The following is a 26,917-nucleotide window of genomic DNA, read 5'->3' as shown; positions in this document are numbered from 1 at the left end:
TAAACGATGGAAAACCATCTTCAGGGCTGCCGACAGTGGGGTTCGAACCCACTATCTCCCGAATACGGGATACTGGTCGCACTTAAGCGACTGCAGCTATCGAGCTCGGTAGAATGATTTCATGAAGCCTTCCATATGACTCTATTTTCTTATGGACTCATCATTTCTATGTAAATACTACAGCCTACATATACGGTAATCACTTTATTGTATTCATACCTTGGTCATGCTTCACCCAGAAACTAAGTTAACAAGTCCTGTGTATCTGAAGATGTGTCCTATAAATATACCTGCTCTCTTTTCTTCTGGTCATATTTGTCTCACCAACGTGATTCAGCATATCTTTATTAATTTTGTGATCCCATCCACCCGCGTCACCTTCTTCTCCGAAAACTATAAACGTAGTGAGCAGGGCGTAAAACTAATAACATTTTCCTCTTTTCCTTCTTCTTTAGGATAGGCCTACTTGGGACCCCGCTCTATCACCTTGACCTTTTCCCGGCATTGTCACATCTCCCGGCGAGGCAACTTGTTTTCCACTGACTAGGGTGTATCTTTTGTCTTCTGATATTTTTTCGTGAAAATCTCAGATTTATTCCCAGGATATGTCTGCTTAGTACGTCTGTCAATCCCAGTTTTTCCTCTCCGCCAACAGGATGTTACGGACTTTCTTGCTTCCCCAGAATTCGATCAGGCTATTGGTGAGTCTCTTGGGATACAGTTGTATCAAATGACCCAAAAAAGCTACCCTCCCTTTCCTGAGAACTTGTCTATCTGGGAGTAGAGCTCTGAACTGTGATGTCTTCAGTATTCCGTATCTTCTAGTAGGGACCTAGGGTATTTCGCTGAGAGTTCTCCTCCCTCTCTGACATCCGAGTTTTTAATCAAACCCGTTTTGTTTATTGACTAACACTCTAAAGAATATAGGGTCTCCGGGCGGGTGACTGTTACGTCGTAGTCGATCCATGTAAATATTAGCTTTGTTTTCATGTGTAAGAACGCTAACGTAGAATCACGTGGAAATAGCTGATGTGTCTTAGAAAAAAGTGTTCAAAAATACCCAGAAGAAAGTAGCCATTCACTGAAGATTTGCGTAAAAGTTTCATTTCCCTAAGATCTTCAATGATGGCTGACGAAACGAATAGAATTTCCTTAAATACAATGAAATATTCAATGTTAATTATGAAATTGTTCTTCGAGAAAAAAAGAATGTGTGGATTGTGTAGGGATTGGCCCGTTTCTTAGTAGCTATCTTCGCTAATAAAATGAACAGGAGGGCTGGTATGTTGTGAGAATGGTACATGCAGCTCAACTCCGCATGTCGTGTACCTTAAAAGATGTGCACCACCTCCGAAATGGAGCACAAGTTTACTATTTTATCAGGTAAGTGTAGAAATAAGGAAGACCACCTAAGGTATCTTTTTCAAAAATTACTAATGTTTCATCCCTTGATTGAATTGCTCTCACTGGGCGAGGTGGGGCGTGCAGCTGTGAGCTTGCATCAGGGAGAGAGTGGCTTCGAATCCTACTGTCGGCAGGCCTGAAGATTGTTTTCAGTGGTTTACCATTTTCAAATCGAGCGAATGCTGGGGCTGTACCTTAATTAAGGTCACGACAGCTTTCATCCCACTCGTTCCGCTATCCTATCCCATCGTCGCCATAAGACCTATTTGTGTTGGTGCGATGTAAGAAACATTGTAAAAAAGTTATAAAAATGAACTGGTCTCTTTTATAATAAAAGTCTAAGATAAAAGTAAAATATTTTATTTCTGCAATTTCTTTAAGGACTTATGGTGTACGTGTTCATTAGAAGCCAGGGATATTCCGTATTTATTTGTAAAAAATCTGTGAACACTTCCTTAAATGGGCCGTGTTGTTTCCTTCCTTCATGTATTTATTTATTTATTTATTCACTTATTTGTGTATTTATCTACCGGTGTTTATTTATTTATTTATTTATTTATTTATTTATTTATTTATTTATTTATTTATTTATTTATTTATTTATTTATTTATTTTGATATAAGTAAAGAAAACTTCTGCGAGGCAATATTTCACAACTTCCATGATACCTTATGAGCGTTGCCAGTCAGGACGGATGTTAAAAAAGTGACACTACCAATTATTTCTACTTATGACGTACGTCATGAACAACTCTCACCACACAGCATATAATGGTCTCTGAAACTCAGGACACGACACCTTTCTAAAAGACCAAATTATATCTCCTTAATCTGGGCTACAAATCCACTCTAATACCTTATTAAGTGTTTAAAGTAAGTGATTTCCTTCAGCAATTGTTATCAGTGTTTCCCTAAGATGATGTCACAAATCTCCCATAATGCCCTGCATTAAAAATGGACGACAATAGCGTTTAAATCATAAGTCTGTTTCCGTAATGGCTGTCACCTTTACGACGTGAATAGAGACTTCGAACAATCGAAGGATGACTCGCGCATCTCCTGGCTCACAGATGACGTGCTTGTGATTGAGGTTAGGATGACAGGACAATCTCAAAGCTGAGGAGGGATGTCACCACGAATTGGGAGGGAAGAACATGCCACGTAATACAAAATAATTACACGTGAAATATTTTTTCTTTCTTTATAATATTTACTAGTCTCCTTGTTAAAAGTATACGTTAGATCGTTACCCAAAAATCGTGCGTTCATTTGTGTTGCATATAGAGTCAGACAACTGGAAAATCACACACAAACTATTCTGAATGAGTAATCTTTATTTCATTGTCATAACCATGGGAGAGTTTGTAACGGATAGTGGAGCCTTATTACCTGGCCAGTATGCCTATTTCTGTAGTATAAACTTTTGCAAAGAGTTTTGTTGTTATTTTAAGAATTTTCTTTTGTCGGTACGAAATGGTCCTGTTACAGAAGGCTCTGGAAAAAGCAAGGAGCGTTGTAATGGATGGAAAATCAATAAAGGCCATAAAACACTCAGATAATGTGGCTGTCTAGCGGAATCAGAAAATGATTTGCAAGTCATGTTGGAAAACATTGAAAGCATGGGAAAAGAGTTTGGTGAGGAGATCAACATTGCGAAGACTATGGTGATGAGAATAGGGCAGGAGGCTATTGCGGTTAATATAGCACTAGAGGGAAAGAAATTGGAACAAGTAAGGTCATTCAGATATTTGGGAAGTTAGTTTTCATGGAATGGAAGCTGTACAAAAGATGTAAGATGCTGAATATCTATGGGAAAAGAAGATTTCGGAAAGGTGAGAGGATTTTTAGCATCTAAGGAAATCCCTATTTATTTAAGAAAGAGGTTCGCAAAGTGTTTTGTGTGGAGTGTGGTGTCATATGGAGTTGAAACATGGAAAGAAAGGAAGTATTTTGAATGTTTGGGCATGAAAGTAGCAAGAATGATTGCTGGTACAAACAGGTGGGAACAATGGCAGGAGGGTACTCGGAATGAGGAGATAAAGGCTAATTTAGGAATGAACTCGATGGAAAAAGCTGTACGCATAAACCGGCTTCGGTGGTGGGGTCATGTGAGGGGAATGGAGGCGGATAGGTTACCTAGGAGAATAATGAACTCTGTTATGGAGGGTAAGAGAAGCAGAGGGAGACCAAGACGAAGATGGCTAGACTCGGTTTCTAACGATTTAAAGATAAGAGGTATAGAACTAAATGAGGCCACAACACTAGTTGCAAATCGAGGATTGTGGCGACGTTTAGTAAATTCTCAGAGGCTTGCAGACTGAACGCTGAAAGGCATAACAGTCTATAATGATAATGTATGTATGTAGGTATGTATGAAATATGGTTGTGGAGAGGAATGGAAAGAGTGAAGTGGACAGATAAAGTGAGAAATGATGAAGTGATAAGAGAAGTAGGAGAGAAGAGATACCCGATGAAATGATAAGGAAGTGGACAATATCCTGGTTGCGTCAAATACTACGTAGAAATTGTGTTCAACACGCGGTGATGGAGGGGAAAATAGACGGAAGAAGGAGGTTTGGAGTGTTAACAGATGTCAAACAAGGCAGAAGCTATGAACAACTGAAACAAGATGCTCGGGACAGACAATCATGGAGGATCCAGTTGATATCTGTCACAAGATTGATTGGCTGAAGAAGAATGTAATGGTTCTGCGGTACAAAATTCCGGCACTTCGGTGTCCGAAAATCGTCAAAAAAGTATTTAGTTGGGCACAGAAATTAGAAATTAATTAGATTTTTTTTTATTTGATACGTTTCTATGAGTAAGCTTCTCAATATTGCTCTTTTAGTCGCCTGTTATGTCAGTCAGAGGATGCTGTGGTTGTGTTCTGCAAACCCACTCCGCAATATCATGGACCAGAACAAGAAATACAAAATAATATACCGTGATAAAGTACAGTAAAACTTATCCTCAATGGAAACTCAGGGGCGTAATACTTTTCCGCTGTTTACAGAATTCCGGTTCATAAGGATGGTTAAAAAATCATACGTGCATACCTCCGTTAGAAAATCCAGCAGTACATTTGTATGATTCTGTGCGGTAGTAGATGCATTAATGACTCTAATCTTACACTTATACACACTAGTTCATCAGTTCTTGCTTAGAACTTCCTCACAGTACATGAGCTTATATATTAGGGATTGTTGTGCATTAATAGGTTAGAATGCAAACTTACTGAAGCGAGTAACAAGTATAGTCTATCTTCACAACGATTATGCTATGGGGTTTGCATAAACATTAGGGGTACGGCCCATCAGAACCCCCATAATTTATGTTACTCTCGCTACATTATGGAAGAGCGGGTGGCCGACACTTCCTACTAACCAAATTAGTGTGCAGTCTAATCTGTCACTGTATAAAAATCCGGGCTTTATTTATTACATACTAGCTGATGTACCGATCTTTGGCGGGATAATCACACAGCATGTGCAAACTTATCTAATTTCCCAGCTACTTTCCGCCAATATTGAGGCATGCTGTTTTACTCGGATCGCAGCAGTAATGCCATCTGTCGGAAATGAGTGACAGCATAAGAGAGAAATCGCACCAAAAGAATGATCAGTGTGATATTATTGTTGATCAGTTTCCCTCTTGTCTTATTCTTCAAGCGATCTTTCCTTTATGCGTCTTTTCCCTCCGTGTAATAAAACTCTTCACAATTTTCCTTGTCAGTACGGACCGATCGCCACGCGGTTTTACACCTTAAGACAATCATGACAAAAACATCGCCAGTAACATGATCAAACAATATTTCCATGTTATCAATACTCGACGTTGATATAGACTAAGCAACAGAAGACTAAAGTCACAATTCCATTATCGTAGTCGGTATGATAAAACTGTATGACTTTAATAATTGGACACTCTATTACCTTTTGTTATATAATACTTTCCGATAGGGCTAATAATATAGGTATTTAAAAATAATTTTAGGCACCTTCCCCTAAACTACCATTTCATCCAGCAGGAATAAAATTATTTATAGCACAAGCTGTTGTAACCTATCCCAAACTTTATATCCCGATTTTTATTAAATTCTGTTCCCCCGTTTTCTCGTGGTTCGGCGTTGATGTGGACTTAGCAGCAAAAAATCGAAATACACGAATATTTCTGTTATCATAGTTGGCACGGTAAAAATGTATAATACATAAATAATCGAAAATCTAATTCTCTACAACTTTAGTTATGAAATATTTATGGATAGGCCCTCCGATAACGTCAGTATTTGAGAATTAAATTTTAGGCCTTTCCCTAAACTACCATTTCCCTCAGCGACAATATTATTATTTATAGCCTAGATTGTAGCAACTTATTTTCTGACTTAAAATACGGATTTTCATTAAATTCTCTTTAGCCGTTTTCTCATGATGCGCGAACAAACATACAGACTCCCCTTCCTATAAACGAATATTTGCCCCAATGTGTTCTTGTGAAATAGAACTTTATCTTCATATTATGACCTTTCCTACATTTAAAAACACCACTCATATTTATTCGCCTACTAATGTCATTCCTCGCCATTCCTCTTTAGCCGTTTTCTCATGATGCCCGAACAAACATACAGACTCCCCTTCCTATAAACGAATATTTGCCCCAATGTGTTCTTGTGAATTAGAACTTTATCTTCATATTATGACCTTTCCTACATTTAAAAACACCACTCATATTTATTCGCCTACTAATGTCATTCCTCGCCATACCACAGCTCAGAACATACCACTTAGTCGAACAGCTCGTCTCCTTTCTTCCTAGTCCAAACTTTGCAACATTTTTGTAACGCTACTCTTTTGCCGGAAATCAGACACAAAAAATCGAGCTGTTTTCCTTTCGATTTTTCAGTTTTCCAATCGGGTAATCCTGGTGAGGGTCATATACAATGGAACTATACTCTAGTTGGAGTCTTGCCAGAGACTTACATCCTGAATACCCTCATAACCATGTACCCCTTATTTACACTTCCGTTTATTTGGTTACCCCAATGAAGATCTTTCCTGATATCAACATCAAGGTACTTACAGCGATCCCCATAAGGAACGTTCACCCAATCAACGCAGTAATTAAAACTGAGAGGACTTTTTCTCTTTGTGAAACCCACAACCTGACTTTTAACCCCGTTTATCAGCATTCCATTGCCTACTGTGCATCTCACAACACTATCGAGGTCATTTTGCGGTTGCTCACAATCTTGTAACTTATTTCTTACTCTTTACAATTTAACAGCATCCGCAAAAAGCCTTATCTCTGATTCCATGAAAATGTGAGGATCCAGTAATACTGGCATGAGAAATTCCCTTTCTAATGGTTACAGACTGAGATAATGCTTCACCCAGTCTAATTCTCTGCGTTCTATTATCTAGAAATATAGCCACCCATTCAGTCACTCTTTTAACTCTGATCACTGTCAGCATCAGTACTGGTATATCTAACTCCAACATCACGTAATGTAATGTTTTGGGAAGAAAGTTCTTCATAAAAGCGACCCATTTTAATATCTGGGCAAATTTAATTAAATATGAAAGAATTAATAATTTTTTGAAAACCATGAAATGTAATATTTTTGAAATGAAAAGTCTTTAGTTTCTTAAAGACACAATATTAACGTTACCGTAATCATAATATTTATCCAGATATTTTATTTTAGCAATATAAAAGCTCTCCAGGTTAGATTTCACTTCATTAATTCAAAAGGTTTGGAAGGAGTTGATGTAGTCATGACTTAATTCTCCACCGAAAAAAAATTAATCATATTTTCTACCAATTAATTTGGATCTCAATTTTGACATTGTATCCCAAGTTTCAGTAAGGGTCACTTCAGTTTTTCAAGCTCAAGTATTGCTTCATTAAATGCTACATTAAACATATAACACTGGTCGAGAAGTTTTTCTTCACAAGACATCTGATTAGTGAATCTAATGCATTTTGTCATTCTGAATTCAGATATGTAGTCCGAGTTTTTCCATTACCCACACTCATTTTGTGGCAGCAACTTTTAAAAATTTGATTTTAGCATTCTCTTTTACTTGACATAGGAACTTTTACATCATATGTATCGATTTAATTCAAGCTGCATTTAAGGATGTTATATATCAATTGAGAAATGTCGCGAGTTTTGTGTCCCTGCCTTTATTTGCTTCCTGAACTACAAAAAGGCCTTTGATTGTGTTATGCGGGACAAGTTGTGGCAGGGGTTCCACTGCACTTAATATCGTTACTGAAAAGCCTGCATAAGAACCACGCAGCAACCATAAAGGTGGATGGTGATCTCTCAGGCATTTTCAATGTGACAAATGGAGTAAGGCAAGGTTGTACATTGTCACCTCAACTCTACAACATCTATGCAGAGTGTGTCATCAAAAGAGCTCTCAATGGCTGGAACGGTTGAATTTCGATTGGTGGCAGAAAAATGATATCCTGCGCTTTGCAGATGACACTTCCCTTATCGCTGGTAGTGAAGAGGAACTTCATGACTTGCTTACAAGGGTGAAGAACACTAGTCTTCAGTATGGTCTAGAGATAAACATCAAAAAGACCAAACTAATGGTAGTTGATCGGCAAGGTGAAATCCAACTTACGGGATACCTAAAGGACCTGGATATAGTTAAGGAATTTGTATACTTGGGGTCTGTCATCAATGACACGAGAAGCTGTGATAAAGAGGTAAAAAGACGTATTGTCTTAGGTCGTGCTGCAATGGTTAAACTTACTAAGATCTGGCAGAACCGGGCAATATCAAAAGCCACGAAGATGCGCTTGGTAGAATCACTAGCGTTCTCCGTCTTTTTGTACGGCTGTGAGACCTGGACCGTGAATGCTAAGGACAAAAAGCGCATTGATGCCTTTGAGATGTGGTGTTGGCAGAGAATGCTACGTGTATCCTAGACAGAAAAAAGAACTAATGTTTCCATTCTGGACGAACTCTGCATCAAGAAACGCCTATCTTCCCGTGTGAGTGAACGTTACCCCCAGTTCCTTGGCCACATTTTAAGACGAGATGGAGAGAACTTGGTAAAGGTAATTTTACAAGGCAAAATTGAAGGCAGTAGACCACGAGGAAGAACAGCAAGCAGATGGATAGATCAGGCTAAGAAGATCACTGGGCTACCACTTCAGGTCATATTAACGAAATGTAAAATCCGCTCGGAATGGAGACATCTTGTCAAGGTTGCAACAAGGAAATGATGGAGTTATGAGGTCACGACGCTCAGTAATGAGCACAACGACTAATGATGATGATGATGATATGTAATATCATGCTGAAGCGCCAAAATACTGAGCAGGTTCATTCCTATTTTGATGCGCGCAGACATGGCGAGACCTTTCAATCTGGCATTGTGATGTCAGTATTGAGAAGACTGTGAGCGTGTTAGCACGAATATCACTAGTGAAATGTGTTTCCTTCAACATAGTATATGTTGTGTTTTAGTGTTTTGTTTTTCCACCATGCCAAGAAAGTGTATAAATCATGCAGACATTTTCTGTTATATGTGCGGTGAGATGACCTTCAAGACATTTCACATGACTTGTGAAAGAGTGTTATGAACGTTACTTTCACCGTCGAGTGGGTGATTTTGATAACAGCTGGGCCCCAAATAGATGCTGTGTTTCGTGTGTTACAGTGTTGACTGGATCAAAAAATGGTACACATCATATACCATTTGCATTTCATATGATTTCGAGAGAACTAAAGGATCATTGAAGCGATTGTTTAACAAAAAATATAGGAATCACATCTACATCAAGACAAACATTTACATATTATAATTGCCATCTGCTATAGGCCAGTCTTACACAGTGAAGTGTTACCTGTACAAAGTTAAAACAATTCAAATGAATATGACACAAAACTCCTGCCTGATGGGGAAAAACTAAAATGATATTTGAATTCAACATAAAAATCTTCTAGATTTTCTTATTCTTATTCTTGTGAAAGAAAAAGGTTCATTTTTGTCGACCAGTGTAGTTTTAATCATGTCAGAAGTGAGTTGCTTAAATATGTTCTTAAAACGGAACAGTACTTATGTACTTCTTAAACGGGAAATCCTGTATAATACATGACACCTGGCAACGCTAATCTCATTGTGCAGCCAATCCATACAGTTAATCACAAAATTACCGGGCGAGTTGGCTGTGCTGTGAGCTTGGGTACGAACCCCACTGTCCGCAGCCCTGAAGATGGTTTTCCGTGGTTTCCCATTCTCATACCAGGCAAAAGCCGGGGCTGTACCTTAATTAATGGCACGCCCACTTCCTTTCCATTCCTACGTCTTTCCTCTCCCATCGTAGCCATACGACTTCTCTGTGTCAATGCGACGTAAAGCAAATAGCAAAATAGAGTAATAAAAAATGTGACGAACTTTATAAACACAGTCGATTTATCAATAAGTGGGTTAAAGATTCGAGACTTCTCTTGAATATAAAGCTACTAATACACTTCTCTTTCAATTGAAAGCAGATACGAGACAAGAGAAAAACAATGGAGTAAATAAATAAAGAAGAGTATTACCGAGGAAGATAAAATATTCACAAGATCTGAAGTGAAAGACAGAGTAAATACGTAATTATTCTTGAGGTTTTAAAAGAACAGCTGCTTCTGTCTGTGTGAGGAAAGAAGAACTTAAAAAAAGAACAGAATTTAAAAAGGTTAACAAAAGCAGAACGTTGGTTATATGATTCGTGCAGTCTCTAAAATTGTATCCATATGACTTTCATCTGTCTGTCTCAGAGTGTGTGGGTGCGTCTGTCATGGTATATGCTGTCCTTCAATGTGCTTAGGAGGGGAAGATACTTCACATCTGTTCGACACTGGGTGGTACTCCCGACAGCCATTCATAAGCTAGCTTCTTCTGTAGATCGATGGCAGAATGTCAGCTTTCGAATTAGAAGGTCACGGGTTTAAACCAGGCAGACTTTCGTCGAATTTTTGAAGTGCAGGAGAAAACCACTTCAACATACCATATCCTAGACTTTGTAAAAATCTCGGTTGACACATTTGTTTATTATTATTATTATTATTATTATTATTATTATTAGTATTTAAACTAAGACACATGCAAATAGCGAGAACGATTGCCGGTAAAATCAGGAGGCAGGAGGGTACTAGGAATAAGGAGATAAAGACTAAGATAGAAATGAACTTGATGGATGAAATTATACGCATTAACCGGCTGTGGTTGTGGAGCCATGTGAGGCGAATGGAGGACGATAGGTTGCATCGGAAAATAATGGAGTCTGTTATGGAGGATAAGAGAAGTAGAGAGAGACCAAGACGACGATGGTTAGACTCAGTTTCTAACGATTTAAAGATAACAGGTATAGGACTAAACGAGGCCTCATAACTGTTACAAATAGAGGATTGTGGTGACGGTTAGTAAATTCACAGGGGCTTGCAGACTGAACGCTACAAGGCATAGCAGTCGACAATGAAGATGTATGTTATTTATTTAATCAGTTTACAATCAAGGGTTGTTTTTTCTCTGGGACTCAGCGAGAGATCCCACCTTTATCGCCTCAAGGACAGTGTCCTAGAACGCGAAGCATTCGTTCGGGGATAAAACTGGGGAGGAGGACCAGTACATCACCTAGGTGGCGTCACCTGCTATGCTGAGCAGGGGCCTTCTGGCCAATAAGAAGATCAGCATGTATAGTCGCGGAAGAGGGAAGGAAGCGGCCGTGGCCTTTAGTTAGATACCATCCCGGCATTTAACTGGAGAAGAAGTGGGAAACCACGGAAACCCACTTCGAGGATGGTTGAGATGGGAATCGAACCCCCTATACTCAGTTGATCTCCAGAGGCTGACTGGACCCTGTTCCAGTCCTCGTACCCAGTTGCAAATTTCTTGGCAGAGCCGGGAATCGAACTCGTGTCTCTGCGGATGGCAGCTAATCACAGTAAGCATTACACCCCAAACGTGGACCATGCCATACATATCCGCCAAAATGTTTTCTCAGCTCTATATTCTTTATAAAAATGTATATTTCCAATAAAACTTAAATAGAAATTAATGGAAGCTCTGTAATTGCACATGTTAACTATTGTGATGTTGTTTTCAATGATATGAGGCTACAACGTGCTGAAAATGTATGTGTGACATATATATGCAATTTAAGAAAATCTGATCATGTGTCATCATCTTTCCTAGAACTAGAGTGGTGGTCGTAACGATTATAACTTGTCCCTCTTCTACCGAGTTCTTAAAACATCTGCCTCATCTTACCTTTCTACGCGTTCCGATTACTTCCCAAATGTTAACGAGAGATAGAAGGACTCAAACCTCAAACCGGTTCGTCATTCCTTACCTGCCGGGCTGAGTGGCTCACACGGTTAAGGCGCTGGCCTTCTGACCCCAACTTGGCAGGTTCGATCCTGGCTCAGTGCAGTGGTATTTGAAGGTGCTGAAATACGTCAGCCTCGTGTCGGTAGATTGACTGGCACGTAAAAGAACTCTGCGGGACTAAATTCCGGCACCTCGGCATCTCGAAAAACCGTAAAAGAGTAGTTAGTGGGACGTAAAGCAAATAATATTATTTATTATTACATTCCTTACCATCGAACTGCCGCATATAACAAGTGATTTTCTGTGTTTGCCGCACGAAAATGGAACTGTTTACTGGAATACGTCAGAGGAATAACAACTACAGAGTCATTTAAAAGAGCGTTAGAAAGTACAGTAGGATACGAGTGAACTGTGCATTTCTGGTATTTTATTAATCGTGTTATTGCAGTATCATTACTAACTATTATTATTATTATTATTATTATTATTATTATTATTATTATTATTATTATTATTATTATTATTGTAAGAATATATTGTTTCACTGGGGTAGAATTTTATTTTAGACATAACATTTTTGATTGTGTTTAACTGTGCTTTATCTAGTATTAATTACCGCAATATTAATTATGATTCTAATGTATAATAATTGGTGTATTTATTTATTTATTTATTTATTTATTTATTTATTTATTTATTTATTTGTTTGTTTGTTTGTTTATTTATTTATTTATTTATTTATGTGGGAAATGAAAACAGCGAGCTGCCGTATTACAGAGTTCCGCAATAAAAATATATATTTATAATGGAATAGCACAATGCAAATTTAAAAACTGAAAGAACTATGGAGGAAAATCATCTAATGATAAAAGCAGCGGAAGAAAATTAAAAAGTAACAAAATAACTGTAGAGAACCACACTTAACTATAAAACATAAAGGCAAAAGAAAAGAACGAGCAAAATCAATGTAAAACGAAGAGAAATATCTAGGCACAGTGAGATAAATACAGTTATGACACATAAGTAACGGTATAGTAGAGTTAAAAAGATAACATTATGCCGCCTCTGTGGTGTGGTAGTTAGCGTGATTAGCTGCCACCCCCGGAGGCCCGTTTTCGATTCCCTGCTCTGCCACGAAATTTGAAAAGTGATGCAAGGGCTGGATGGGGTCCACTCAGCCTCGGGAAGACAACTGAGTAGAAGTGGGTTAGAATCCCACCTTAGCCATCCTCGAAGTTGTTTTCCGTGGTTCCCCACTTCTAGTTCAGGCAAAGGCCGGGATGGCACCTAACTTAAGGCCACACCCACTTCCCTCCCATAAGTGCCTTGTTCAGCATAGCAGGTGAAGCAGCCTGGGTGAGGAGCTGGTCCTCCTCCCCAGTTTTATCCCCGGCCTAAAGTCTCACGATCCAAGACACTGAGGCGGTAGAGGTGAGATCCCTCGCTGAGTCCGAGGGGAAAAACAACTCTGGAGGCTAAACGGATTACGAAAGAAAGAAAGAACGAACATTACACTATGTACATTAGAGGGGATAGCAATGAGAAGAGAAAAAGAAATATGAAGGGAATGAGATGTGTAGTGTAAGTGAAGGCCAAATGGCGTTAACTACGACAATAATAGTAAATTATGCAACAAGCAGTAATTAAGCCACGGGTATGTTTATAAAGCGCGCTTCGCTCGTTTTATAATTTCCATGCGAGTGTCTTACTTACCATTATAGGCGAGCTGCATACGACTGTTTATATGCTCGGCGATAATTAAAACTCTATTTTTTTAATATTTTAATTTTTTGTCGAGATGTCACTTGCCAGTTGAGTTTATTGAACAGAGCGCATGCGCTGGGTTATTGATTTTCCGTGAGTGGATCAGAGACCTTGACAATGTCATATATCTTTAAAGCTTTTTAGAACGTTATCATAACCTAGCTTTATTTCAAATGAAAATTGTTTATTGTACAGTTGGTGAAGTGAAAGCCGGCCCCGTGGTGTAGGGGTAGCGTGCCTGCCTCTTACCCGGAGGCCCCGGGTTCGATTCCCGGCCAGGTCAGGGATTTTTACCTGGACCTGAGGGCTGATTCGAGGTTCACTCAGCCTACGTGATTAGAATTGGGGAGCTACCGGCGGTGAGATAGCGGCCCCGGTCTAGGAAGCCAAGATTAACGGCCGAGAGGATGCGTCGTGCTGACCACACGACACTTCGCAATCTGCAGTCCTTCGGGCTGAGCGGCGGTCGCTTGGTAGGCCAAGGCCCTTCAAGGGCTGTAGTGCCATGGGGTTTGGTTTTTGGTGAAGTGAAATAGCGGGAATGTGCCGTGTGGTTGTGGAATATTGTAAATAGAAGGTGCATTGATGTTAATATGTGTGTCCGACATGTTTGATTTTGGAAATAAGTGCGAAGCTACTCCGTTGAGAGCAGGTGCGATGTTATCCTTACATAATTGGTCAAACAGCTGTATCATAATGAAACTTGAACTAGGGTGAGCCTCATTAAGATTCAGTTTTCTGGCGTATAATATTTATATTTCGGCATCGTCGAGCTTAAGGACACTTATCTGTGAATATATCCATCTATCTATATCATGGTCATTATCTCCTCAAATAAGGTTAGCGTCAGGAAGAGCATCCGACCGTAAGTACATGGCATATAAATTTATCTCCCCTCTTCCCTGACGCTGTATCACGAAACAGGATTAAGGGATAGAAAAACAACAACAGCAACTTTTATAATGGTAGATTCCCGAATTAATTGAAATATTTCATTCATAATTATCACTTAAATTTAACTCTTGAGCCGTTCCAGTCTGGCTTTTTCGCTGAATGGACACCGTAGTGGTTTTCAGTTGAGAGAGACTCAGGTTAGATTCCCGACTGGGTCGGGGATTTAAGCCACTTTTGGTTAGCTCCCTTGGCTTGAAGATTATTTCTTGGTGACCATCTTAACACAGTTTTGTTTATATACAACACATCGCATTGCAAGCCACTACACAAACACACACTAGTTAGCACAATCCTCTAAAAAGAGCCGACACCAGGAAGGGCATCCGACCGTAAAACTAGACTTTTGCCAATCCCAGATAACTGGGAACAGGGACAGGAAAGAATGAACTCCTCGCCATGTTTGTAAAATGTTTTGTTTAAAAATATTTAAAAAATGGCGCCCATTAAAGTGTCTCCTTCGGGCAATCAACTGTCCACCACACACCTTGAACAGTGCGAGACACGTTACATCATTTCCAATGTTGAGAATAATACAAAAAAAGAATGTGTTTAGTGAGCAAACAAAATTTACTAAATATGTCTTCTTCATCACGTTCTTCTTCTTCTTGTAGAAGTCCCATCACTAACCTTCCTTCTTTCGTGTGTGTGGGAACTTTATCTCAACCGATGGCGGTGGGAATGACGCTGCGATTTCTCTCCACTAAATGTCCTCAGACAAGACGGACAAACATTGATTGTATCAACAGGAAATCGTTGGCTCACGACATAAAGGGTTGTCAATCTTCATTTTATACTCATTACCATCATCCCACTGCCTCTGATTGGTCAAAGAACTTCACTCCGAAGACATGAAAAACATAGAACGGGAAGGGAAAATTACTGTTTTTTCTGCCAGGTTTATGTATGAGCAGCAACACCCAGTAGCTGGCAGGTGTCTGACTTTGAAAGTTCCGTCGACTCTATTGGTCACTTGTTCGACACCACCAGTACACATTTTAATTTGAATTAATGTAAAAGACGGGGGGAAAATAATTATAATAATGAAAACATGAAAATCCACAGCGTGTTTCCAGTCATGCTACCGGGTCAGGAATGCAGTGAATTAATCCTCCATCTAGCGGCGAGGATAGGAATTGTGCCGGCTGACGAAGGCTGTCGCACTCTTCAGGGGCAATGTTAATGATCGACAGATGAAATGAAATTGTTTTGGAGAGTGTTTCTGGAATGAAAGATGACAGGGAAAAGCAGAGAACCCAGAGAAAACTCTGTCGCGCCTGTACTTTGTCCAACACAAACCTGTGACCGAGATTTGAACCACGGAGACTCTAATAAAATAATAATAATAATAATAATAATAATAATAATAATAATAATAATAATAATAATAATACTTTGCTTTTGCATTACGTGGGACTGACACATAGAGGTCTTACGGCGATGATGGGATAGGACAGGCCTAGGAAAGGAAAATAAGTGGCCTTAATTAATGTGCCAAGAGTGGGATTCGAACCCACTATCTCCTGGATGCAAGCTCACAGCTGCGCGACCTTAACCGCACAGCCAATTCGCCCGTTAATTAATAATAATAATAATAATAATAATAATAATAATAATAATAATAATAATAATAATAATAAAAATAATAATAATAATATGGCCTCAGCTACCGTGTGCAGACATTTCAATTTGACGCCTTCTGCCTGTCTGCTCGTCAATTTCGACGTTCCGTTTTACTCTAGGCCTACTAGATGGCAGACCGAGTAAACCGAAACTCTCTTGAGCGTCTATGGCTGAGATTTAATGAATTTTGTCGGGTAAACAGCAAATGTGCCACCAGAGATCTTTTACATGCCGACATCGTACGACATGGATTGTCGAATGGACTTTTTTCCGCCCTTCAAAAATCCGACCACCTCTGCCGGGTTTGAACCCGCTATCTTGGGATCCTGAGGTCGACACTCTACCACTGATCCACAGAGGATGCTATTAATAATAATAATAATAATAATAATAATAATAATAATAATAATAATAACTACCGACTTTTAGAACAAAAGGTCCATATTCTTAAAAGCAAAGATCAGACTTTATTACACTGTCACAAGACCAGAGGATTTGAATGCAGCGGAAGAATACCTTGCGATGAACAATAAGACCTTATAGAAAAATTGGAGTCCGCCTCTGTGATGTAGTGGTTAGCGTGATTAGCTGCCACCTCCGGAGGTCCGGGTTCGATTCCCGAAATTTGAAAAGTGGTACGAGGGCTGCAACGGGGTCCACTCATTCTCGGGAGTACAACTGAGTAGAGTTGAGTTCGATTCCCACCTCAGCCATCCTGGAAGTGGTTTTCCGTGCTTTCCCACTTCTCCTCCAGGCAAATGCCGGGATGGTACCTAACTTAAGGCTACGGCCGCTTCCTTCCCTCTTCCTTGCTTGTCCCATATAATCTTCCCATCCCTTCACAAGGCTCCTGTTCAGCATAGCAGGTGAGGCCGCCTGGGCGAGGTACTGGTCATCCTCCCCAGTTGTATCCCCCGACCCAGAGTCTGAAGCTCCAGGACACTGCCTTTGGGGCGGTAGAGGTTGGATCCCTCGCTGAGTCCGAGGGAAAAACCGACCCTGGAAGGAAAACAGATTAAGAAGCAGAAGAAGAAGAAGAAAAAATTGGAAATTAAAGAAAGAATGCAAGAAAAAAGAAAAAACGAATAAAGTAAGAAAGAAAATTCTTAAGGAAAATTTTTGGCCCAATTGAAGACAAAGATGAAACCAAGAGCTGCATACTTCAGTGCCCAAGACGTCTGAAGGAGAATTGTATTTTATGGCCACTTGCTAAGACTGAAACCCACACGACTATCGAACCAGATCTTTACCTATTTTAAAGATAAGAAGACCCAGCCAACTTGGTACAAGGAGGTGGAAAGGGACTTACAGGAGATGGGAATCATTTAGGAAGATATATAGAAATAGGGATATCTGATTCATTTAGAAGAACCGATTCATTTGAAACGATTCACTAAAATGTTCATGTGATTACCACGTGACGGAGAGCTGAAAGCGAAACCATGGACTCAGATGAACCATTCCGTTATGTTCTTTATAACTGGTACTGCTTTACAAGTTTATAAGTTATAAGATGTGAAATAGCCGGGCTGAGTGGCTCAGACGGTTAAGGCGCTGGCCTTCTAACCCCAACTTGGCAGGTTCGATCCTGGCTCAGTCCGGTGGTATTTGAAGGTGCTCAAATACGACAGCCCCGTGTCGGTAGATTTACTGGCACGTAAAAGAACTCCTGCGGGACTAAATTCCGGCACCTCGGCGTCTCCAAATACCTTAAAAAGTAGTTAGTGTGACGTAAAACAAATAACATTATTAATATTATTAAGATGTGAAATATTCAAGGTAATTGCTAGCATTTTAACAGGAGTCAGAAGCTGCGACTAGGGGAGGGGGCGACGGGGGCGGTCGCCCCCCCTCTTTTTTGGAGAGGGCCGATGACCTTAGATGTTAGGTCTTTTTAAACAACAATCATCATCATTAACTTTTTGGAGAAAATGTTATACTTTTATTCCATTTTAGCCGACTGATACTAGGAATTATAGGAATTAGTAAAAAAAGCTATTTGTACAAGCCCTGTTGTCTTATCAGATAATTCTTTTCTTTAATCATTACCAAAATTATTTGCGAAAAAACGCACAAAATGTTCTTCGTCCCGGCTAACCGATTTGTATACTGCCACAGCAAATAGTGGAGACTTTGCCTCTGCTATGAGGAAGGGTACCAGGGCTATATATATATTTGCTAAGGTCATAGTCACCACCTTACCGCGTGCACTCGTCGGTCTGGTGGTCTCTTTAGTGTCTGTCAGTCTTTTAGTGTATAGTCAAATACTGAATGGTTTTAATTGTATAGTCACGCTGTATTTCTTTTTCATTGTAATAAATGTGCAATATTGTTCCTTTGGCGAAAGTTTTATTGTACATTGTTGAATCAAAATCTCAAAAAACTATTATTACCTCATTTAAGTTGGTAAACTGTCAGTCTTCACCTCTCTGTCGAAATTCGCTGGGAGAGCATCAAACGTTTACTATTTTGTGGCCTTTATTAGTTTTGATGTATATACCCCCCACCCCCGGCCACTATATCCCACAAACCCGGGTGCTGTTTGTTGTCTGTATAGTTTTTGCCCCCGCACTTTTAATTCCCAATCGCCGCTACTGACAGGAGTAACATCCTTTTTAAATGTTACAGTCGAAAAATGCTTCACAACCGTCCGACTAATCCTTTCCAAACTTAAGTAGCTACCATTCGAAACTATACGACAATCGAATTTGAAATTTATAGTAGATATGAACATTTTTGAGGGCATGTTCCACACTCTTAGTTCAGAGTAGTTCACGAGAACGAGAACGGGAACGGGAACCGGAACCTTGAAATACACTTAACCTAACTTTTCGCAACGAGCTGGAAGTTGAGTGTATATTACAGTACCGTGAAGTGTGTGTCTTGACGCCGAGATAAATTCTTATTGAAAAAAGAAAAACATTTTTACCTGCAAAGTTAGGTTAGGAGTATTTGACTTGTGAACCTGGCTTTCAGTTCAGGTTAAATAAAAAATAACACAGTCGTTCCTCACAAGTTGTCATTAATTCAAAAATGGTGGATACCCAATTTGGCGATATGAATCAGAGCGAACGAGGAACCAAGAAACGAGTTGCGGCTGCCATCTCTCGATTCAGCTTTTGATTCACAAACGAGTCGATTCATTTCGTTCACTGAATCATGATTCAGTAGTTCAGTGCAATTATGAATCATTTGTTCAGAATCCTCCCATCTCTAAAGATATACAACAACGCAACCCACTCAGGAGGAAACTAAAAGATCATCAGGGTTTTCAAGAAAGGCCAACGTTGAAGACGGGAGAGATGTGGACCGAGGAGAGAAAAGAGCACACTAAGAACGAATGAATGAGCACTGGGCAAAGATCAAAGCCGAGAGAGACGTGGTCCTTAGTAAGCCGATACGAACTTATAATAAAGAATAACACCGAGCCCGATAGCTTCAGTCGCTTAAGTGCGGCCAGTATCCAGTATTCGGGAGATAGTCGGTTCGTACCTCACGGCCATGAAGATGGTTTTCCGTGGTTTCCCATTTTCACACCAGGCGAATGCCGGGGCTATACCTTAATAAAGGCCACGGCCGCTTCCTTCTCACTTGTAGCCCTTTTCTGTCCCATCGTTGCCATAAGACATATCTGTGTCGGTGCGACGTAAAGCAAATAGCAAAACAAAAGAGGGAGAGGATAACAGTAAAGAAGATGAAATAGTATGGGAAGAAGAAAAAGGAAGAACAAAGGATAAAGCAATTAAATTGTCACTTGGTTCCTAGAAGACCCCAGTGGAGAACGAATAACATTAACAATGGGCAAAGCCAGATTAACAACACCAAACCAAACCAAACCCCATGGCACTACAGCCCTTGAAGAGCCTTGGCCTCCCAAGCGACCGCTGCTCATCGCGAAGGCCTGCAGATTACAAGGTGTTGTGTGGTCAGCACAATGAATCTTCTCGACCGTTATTCTTGGCTTTCTAGACCTGGACCGCTATCTCACCGTTAGATAGTTCCTAAATTCTAATCACGTAGGCTGAGTGGACCTCGAACCAGCCCTCAGGTCCAGGTAAAAAATCCCTAACCTGGCCGGGAATCGAACCCGGGGCCTCCGGGTAAGAGGCAGGCACGCTACCCCTACACTACGGAGATTAACAAGACACCTTTCTGAATACTATGAAAATAAAAAACAGCATTTTTTCAAAGAAGCCGGGGAATATTTGGAACTACTAAACAAAAAGGAACAAATTGGGAATGGAAAATAACTTAAGAAATTTGATGGTAAATTTCGAGAGAAAGCAAGAAAAAATGAGGCAGTGAATGGGCTGAAGAAAGAAAACAACAAAACAGAGAAAGGATATGAAGAAGTTTTGGGAAGACAAGAAGAAGAAAACTTTTTCCTGTGGTCCTTAGTTGGCCTAATCCAATGAATAATAATAATAATAATAATAATAATAATAATAATAATAATAATAATAATAATAATAATCATAATAATAATAATAATAATAATAATAAACTTTTCCCATCAAATTATTAGACGCGGTTGTAATAGTTTTTAGGATAGAGTGGGATCCGAAATAAAAGTTGAACTTTTTAAAGAATTTGTGTTTTTCCTGAACTGTTCGGTTATACTATACTGTACTATTCGTCGCCGCAATCCTCATTTTGCAACTAGTTCTCTGGCCTCGTTTAGTTCTGTACCTCCTATCCTTAAATCATTACAAACTGAGACTAAACATCATCCTCTTGGTCACCCTCTACTTCTCTTACCCTCCATAGCAGAGTCCATTATTCTCCTAGGTAAGCTATCCTCCTCCATTCGCCTTACCTGATCCCACAGCCAAAACCGGTTTATGCGTACAACTTCATCCATCCAGTTCATTCCCAACACTTATCCTTTATCTCCTCCTGCCACTATACCCACCGGTTTGTACCATCAATCCTTCTCGCTACTTTCATGTCTGTTACTTCTAACTTATGAATAAGATGTCCTGAGTCCTTCCAGCTTACACTCCTGTACAGCAAAGTTTTTCTGAAAACAGACCGATGTAAAGATAGTTTCGTCCGAGAGCTGACTCCCTTCTTACAGAATACTGTTGATCGCATCTGCGAGCTCACTGAATTAGCTTTACTGAAACTTGAATAAATCTCACTTACTATACCTACTATACTACAATCCTGGGAGAACACACATCCTAAATACTTGAAATTATCTACCTGTTCTAGCTTTGTATCCCCAATATGACGTTGAATTCTCTAGGATTTCTTACCTGCTGACATCAATTTATTCTTAGAAAGGCTAATTTTCATACCATACTCATTGTACCTATTTTCAAGTTCCAAGTTCCAGGCTTTCGGCACAATCTGCCATTATGACCAAGTCGTCAGCATAGGCCAGACTGCTTACTACATTTTCATTTGTAAACATATAATGTGTCTCTGAACGAATTATGTAATAGATAAAGTAATATGTAAAGTATGTAATAGATAAAGTGAACAGTATTATAAACACACTAATAATAAGATGAACCGATGGAATAAAAATAGATGACGTATGCCATAAATGCAAACACTTTCATTGGAATTTATCGCCCCAGTTAATCACGTTCCAGGTTGATATCAATTAAATCAAATGGGCTATATTTCAGTTAGGGGCATAACGGTTCTCGCACTTTTTCTCTTTACAACCTTCCACTTCTTTGTTTCTCTTTACAATTCTCCAATAATGGCCTGTTTATGCTGCTGTTCGATGGGCCACATCTGGACCATCTTCATTCTCCAATATGCAAATGAGGAACAAGAAATCAATGTGTTAGTGTGTATGTGTGTGTGGAGGGTCATAAAGTACAGGCCAGAAGATGATGTAGAAGAAGGAGGAAGAGAAGGAGAACAAGAAAAACGAAAAGGATATAAAAAAGAAAGGTTTGAAATAATAAAAGCAGTTCTGTTTCGCCCGAAGGCTTATAACACCTGGGTTAATTTATTCAAATGCCGAATGGAAGGACATAGTTATTTTAAGACTTACTTTGCATATGCTATATACAAGATGGTGAAGGGAGGGAGGCGTTAGGGAGTAAGTAGGGGGGAGTTATGACGTGGAATATTTTATTGAATCCATTCTATATAAGCCTCTTGTTCGGATCTGACAGCTCAGGAAGACATTGAAAGAAAATTACGTTTCGGTTAAGAATTGAACGTAAAGGATGGCTGTGTTTTGTGATGTGCGTCCTGTTTTCTTCCTACAGTGGCTGCAATGTTTTATGAACGAAGTGTAATGGTGAAACAAATATACACAAATAGAAATAATACGATACATTCTGCACTTTCATAGTTAAATTAAAACGAAAGGTTTGATGATGATGATGATTGCATTAAGAAGTCGAACATCAAATTCATCGGGTCACAAAAGTATCTGTCAATATTTATAACATGCTAAGGCTGTACATGTTGGCGCTTATTTCTAGAGTTCTACCAGACCAGTTTTGAGGCCGGTTTTTTGTGGTAAAGAAAACCCGTAATTTTCAAGACAAATTCATTTTCTGTTTATCCAAAAATTGGCTATCGGCTTCTATAAACTTCGTCCATCTTTCAGGTAAGTTATGAATACCATGCCAGAAGAACTGCTTGTTTTTTGCGGCAAAACATTCGTCGAGCCATTTTCCAACTTCCTCGAAATTGCTGAAGTGCTGCTCTGCGAGCGAGTGCCTCATTGATGCGAAGAGGTGATAGTCAGATGGCGCCAGGTCTGGGCAGTACGGCGGGTGAGGAAGGATGTCCTATCCAAGCCATTTCAAGGTGTCATACTGGTTTTGCTGTGTAAGACGGCGCACTGTCGTGTAACAAAAATTACTTTACCATGTCTTTTGGCTCATTCCGGTCGTATTTCGATCAATGCGTGATTTAAATTAATCATTTGTTGGTGATAGCGTTGTGCATTAACGGTTTCGCCGGGCTTCAAGAGTCTTCGCACTTTTATGGTCTATCAGAGAGCACTCTCTTTCACATTGAAATCACTACGTTTAAATTGTCAAAACCATGTCTCACATGTTCTAATCGCTGGAGCGTGTTCACCAAATGTTTCTACCAGCAAACGATGACTTTTCACTGCCTTTTTCTTTTGATTAAACAAGAAAAGCACTGCGTGCCGCAAATGTTCTTTTTTGAGGCACAAACGTCGACATGATCACTGAACGATACAACACAGACGCTAGTGTTTGGCGGACTCAACTTGTGTGTGATGTCAGACGAACAAACTGACATTTGTGTGAAATTCATACGCTGCGAACTGTTCGCTGGCGCCATCTCTTAGTGAAACTGGAAAAGACTTATGCATACATGTGGCAATTCAAAAGTTTTGCCGGAATAGATTCCCGTTTCCCTCGCGAGACAAAAACAAAAAAGCCATCAAAAAATGAAAACTTCGCTCGTTCAAAGTACCTTTTGCAAAATAAGCAGTTTTTGTGTCTTCTGTAAAACTGTCAAAAATTGTTATGTGAACTTTCGAAAATATTCTTTCTGTAATCAAAAAGATGTTCTACAATTGACCCCTTATCACAGCCAAATTAAAAACGCAAGCATAATATATTAATAAATAGAGTAGCACACAAAATTTGAAGTGATTACTTAATTTGTTGGGAATGTATTAACAAATAATGTTTATTTTTATATGTTGCATGGAAAAAGCTCATTGTGGCAGAGTTTTCATTATTTGTGGGCTATAATTTGATAGACCTGTCAAAAATACTCATATACTTAATAATAACTCTGGGTTTTGCATTCAGATATAACCAAACTATGATAGGCTCTATATTTTTTCAGTTTTTTCATACAATAGGCAAAAGTCTAAAATGGTGCTATTTTAGGAACAAAAAATGAAGATAACATTTAACTGATAATAAATGCAGAATTACTTTTAATTCCTTATCAGGAAATTTCGTGTGAATTTGACAAGAACTCTGTCGCAAGGTTCATTTTACACATGTATTGAGTATGTAAGGGGCAATCATTTGAAAACCGAACACCCGCCATAACACACATCCCTCGTGAGAGGTGGGAACACTGTTGGTACCTATTGATACTACCATCGCTGTGGTAGGAGAACTACACAGTGACAGCTCACAGGTACACGCAGTTGTTGGGTTATGTCCTTGTTAGTGCGCGGACAGGTCTAGTGTGTTCGTTCAGCTGTAGAAATGGAGGCAAGTGAAGAAGAACAGAGAATTGTAGTTCACTCTTTGGTGGTGTAGTGCTTTGAAGACACTTTGCAGAAACTACGACGCGCCATACGGTCGAAGCGCACTGTAGTGTATTGGGCGGAGTCATTCTGTTACATGATAATGCCCGCCCCCATACTTCAAATCTGACCAGGGCTCCGCTTCAGCGATTTAGTTGGGAATCACTTCAACACCCTGCGTACATCCAGGATCTTTCCTCTTGTGATTTTCACTTTTTTTTGGAGATCTGAAGAAAGACATTCGTGGACGTCGAATTCAGTGCAAGAGTGAGTGCGGTTTTGAATCCGTCATCGACCTACCTCTTTCTACAAAACTGTAATCGATCGTGTCGTCTCCCAGTGGATAAATGTATTAACACTTTTGGTAATTACTTTCAAATTAAACCATTCCATGGTCACATTGTAGCGGGTGTTAGTTTTTCGTGTGACTGCTCCTTCTATTTTAAGCTAGAAAAATGCAATTGAAAGTTTTAAGAAAAATACTTGCAGTAAAACTACTCTGGACTGTAAGGTAATCCCTCAGACTTCTGTCTTCTCTTATGTACAGCGTAGGCATACTACAAGGTAAATAGATTCCAGCGGAATTATTGAAATGGGTAGTCCGAGCCAACAGTGTCTGAAAATGAGAGAAAAGGGCGGAATAGAGATGGCTGAAAAATAATGTAGCAGTTACTTTGTCACAGTTACATGCCTGTCACTGTTACAAATGTAACGAGGACAAAAAATAACAGGTTACCGAGTAACGACAACAGGAGAACGTACTAGTGAAAACAGTAACTTGGCACTGGGAACTGTCACTACTAGCAGTCTACAGATACAGAATGTGACCTTCGGAATTCAGATAGTACGTATGTCTTCCAAGTGAGAATGCTTTCGTAGAAGATTACTTTATCTATAATACACTATAGTGTATTTGTTTAAGTTACTGCTGCCATCTTGTAACTAAAGTGTGAACTGTTATGACCTATTCAACTGCTCAGGGGTAATCGTTGACTCAGACATTGCGCAGGGATATCTACATTATAATATTATTATAAGTTTCATCTGTATAATTTTTCTTGTACCATAAATAAATTAGTATGCTAACTTTTCATATCGATATTATGGATAATATAGATGACATAACATTAATTCATATTACTTAATCGATCTTCTTGTACCGGTTTGTGTTGAGCTTTGGCAGACAGATCCTCATGTTTTCTTGTCTTCAATCCTTGATCAGGGCATTGTCATACTCACTCCTCTAGATTTCAGAAAAGACGCTATGTTGTCTTCTCATATCATCCGTTGTCTGCCTCTCGTTACCTTTATAGCAAATAGGAATACGTGTTTTGCTGCACCGACTTTCAACAGTGTAGTGATGCGCGCGCGCATGTGAGAGTGAATGAATGCAACACAGCTGTCAGGAGACAAGCTTGAAGCCGTGACCAATAAAAGATAAGTAATGTTGGCCGTTATTTTTAACTGTTATTTTTCACCGTTACTTTATTGTAGCAGTGACAGGTGTAGCAGTTACACCGTTTGTCACACCTCTAGGGCGGATGCTTGCTCTATATACCCCATGCCACTACCCTTAAGTAGGGGACATACATATTTGAACATAGAAAAGTGAGGTGTATTAAACTGTTTTTTCCGCAACAGTGGAAATGAATACTAGAAGGAAACTTATTATAACAAACACAATATTCCTTTACACGTTCCTACATGTTTAGAAATCACATAAACATACGGCAATATATATATTTCGTTCGAAATCTGTTTACCCTTCAGGGTCGGTTTTTCCCTCCGACTTAGCGAGGAATCCCACCTCTACCGCCTCAAGGGCAGTGTCCTGGAGCTTCAGACTCTTGGTCTGGGGATACAACTGGGGAGGATGACCAGTACCTCGCCCAGGCGGTCTCACCTGCTATGCTGAACAGGGGCCTTGTGGAGGGATGGGAAGTTTGCAAGGGATAGACAAGGAAGAGGGAAGGAAGCGGCCGTGGCCTTGAATTAGGTACCATCCCGGCATTTGCCTGGAGGAGAAATGGGAAACCACGGAAAACCACTTCTAGGATGGATGAGTCGGGGACGGAACACACCTCTACTCAGTTGTCCTCCCGAGGCTGAGTGGACCCCGTTCCAGCCATCGTACCACTTTTCAAATTTCGTGGCAGAGCCGGAAATCGAGCTCGGACCTCCGGGAGTGGCAGCTAATCACGCTAACCACTACACCACAGAGGCGGACATTACATATATTTATTTATTCAAAATTATGGTGATTCATGGCCTTTTCCCCGATAATTTCCAAACACATGAATATTTTTATATGACTATTTTCTGTTATGATTAGTAATGTTATAGCTACGACATTTACTAGAATGAGTGACGTCCATTAAGTATAAATAATATTTTCAATTAAGTTATTTTCATGCAGTCAATTTTTCATCAATTTTCATTTGAAAGTATATTTTTTGAACTAACCAATGAAGCTAGCTCATTAATTATAGTAAGTCTTCTCTATGAAATAAACGTGCAGGCAAAATTTCATCTCAAGATCTTACAAACTTTCAGAATTATCAGGGAAACGGTTCTGAAAAACAAAAATTAGGGAAAACGAGCAAGAAGCTTGCTTGGGTGAC

This window comes from Anabrus simplex, chromosome X (assembly GCF_040414725.1).
Source record: "Anabrus simplex isolate iqAnaSimp1 chromosome X, ASM4041472v1, whole genome shotgun sequence".
Lineage (NCBI taxonomy): Eukaryota > Metazoa > Arthropoda > Insecta > Orthoptera > Tettigoniidae > Anabrus > Anabrus simplex.
The sequence above is the reverse complement of the archived record's forward strand: the minus strand, read 5'-3'. Positions refer to the sequence as shown.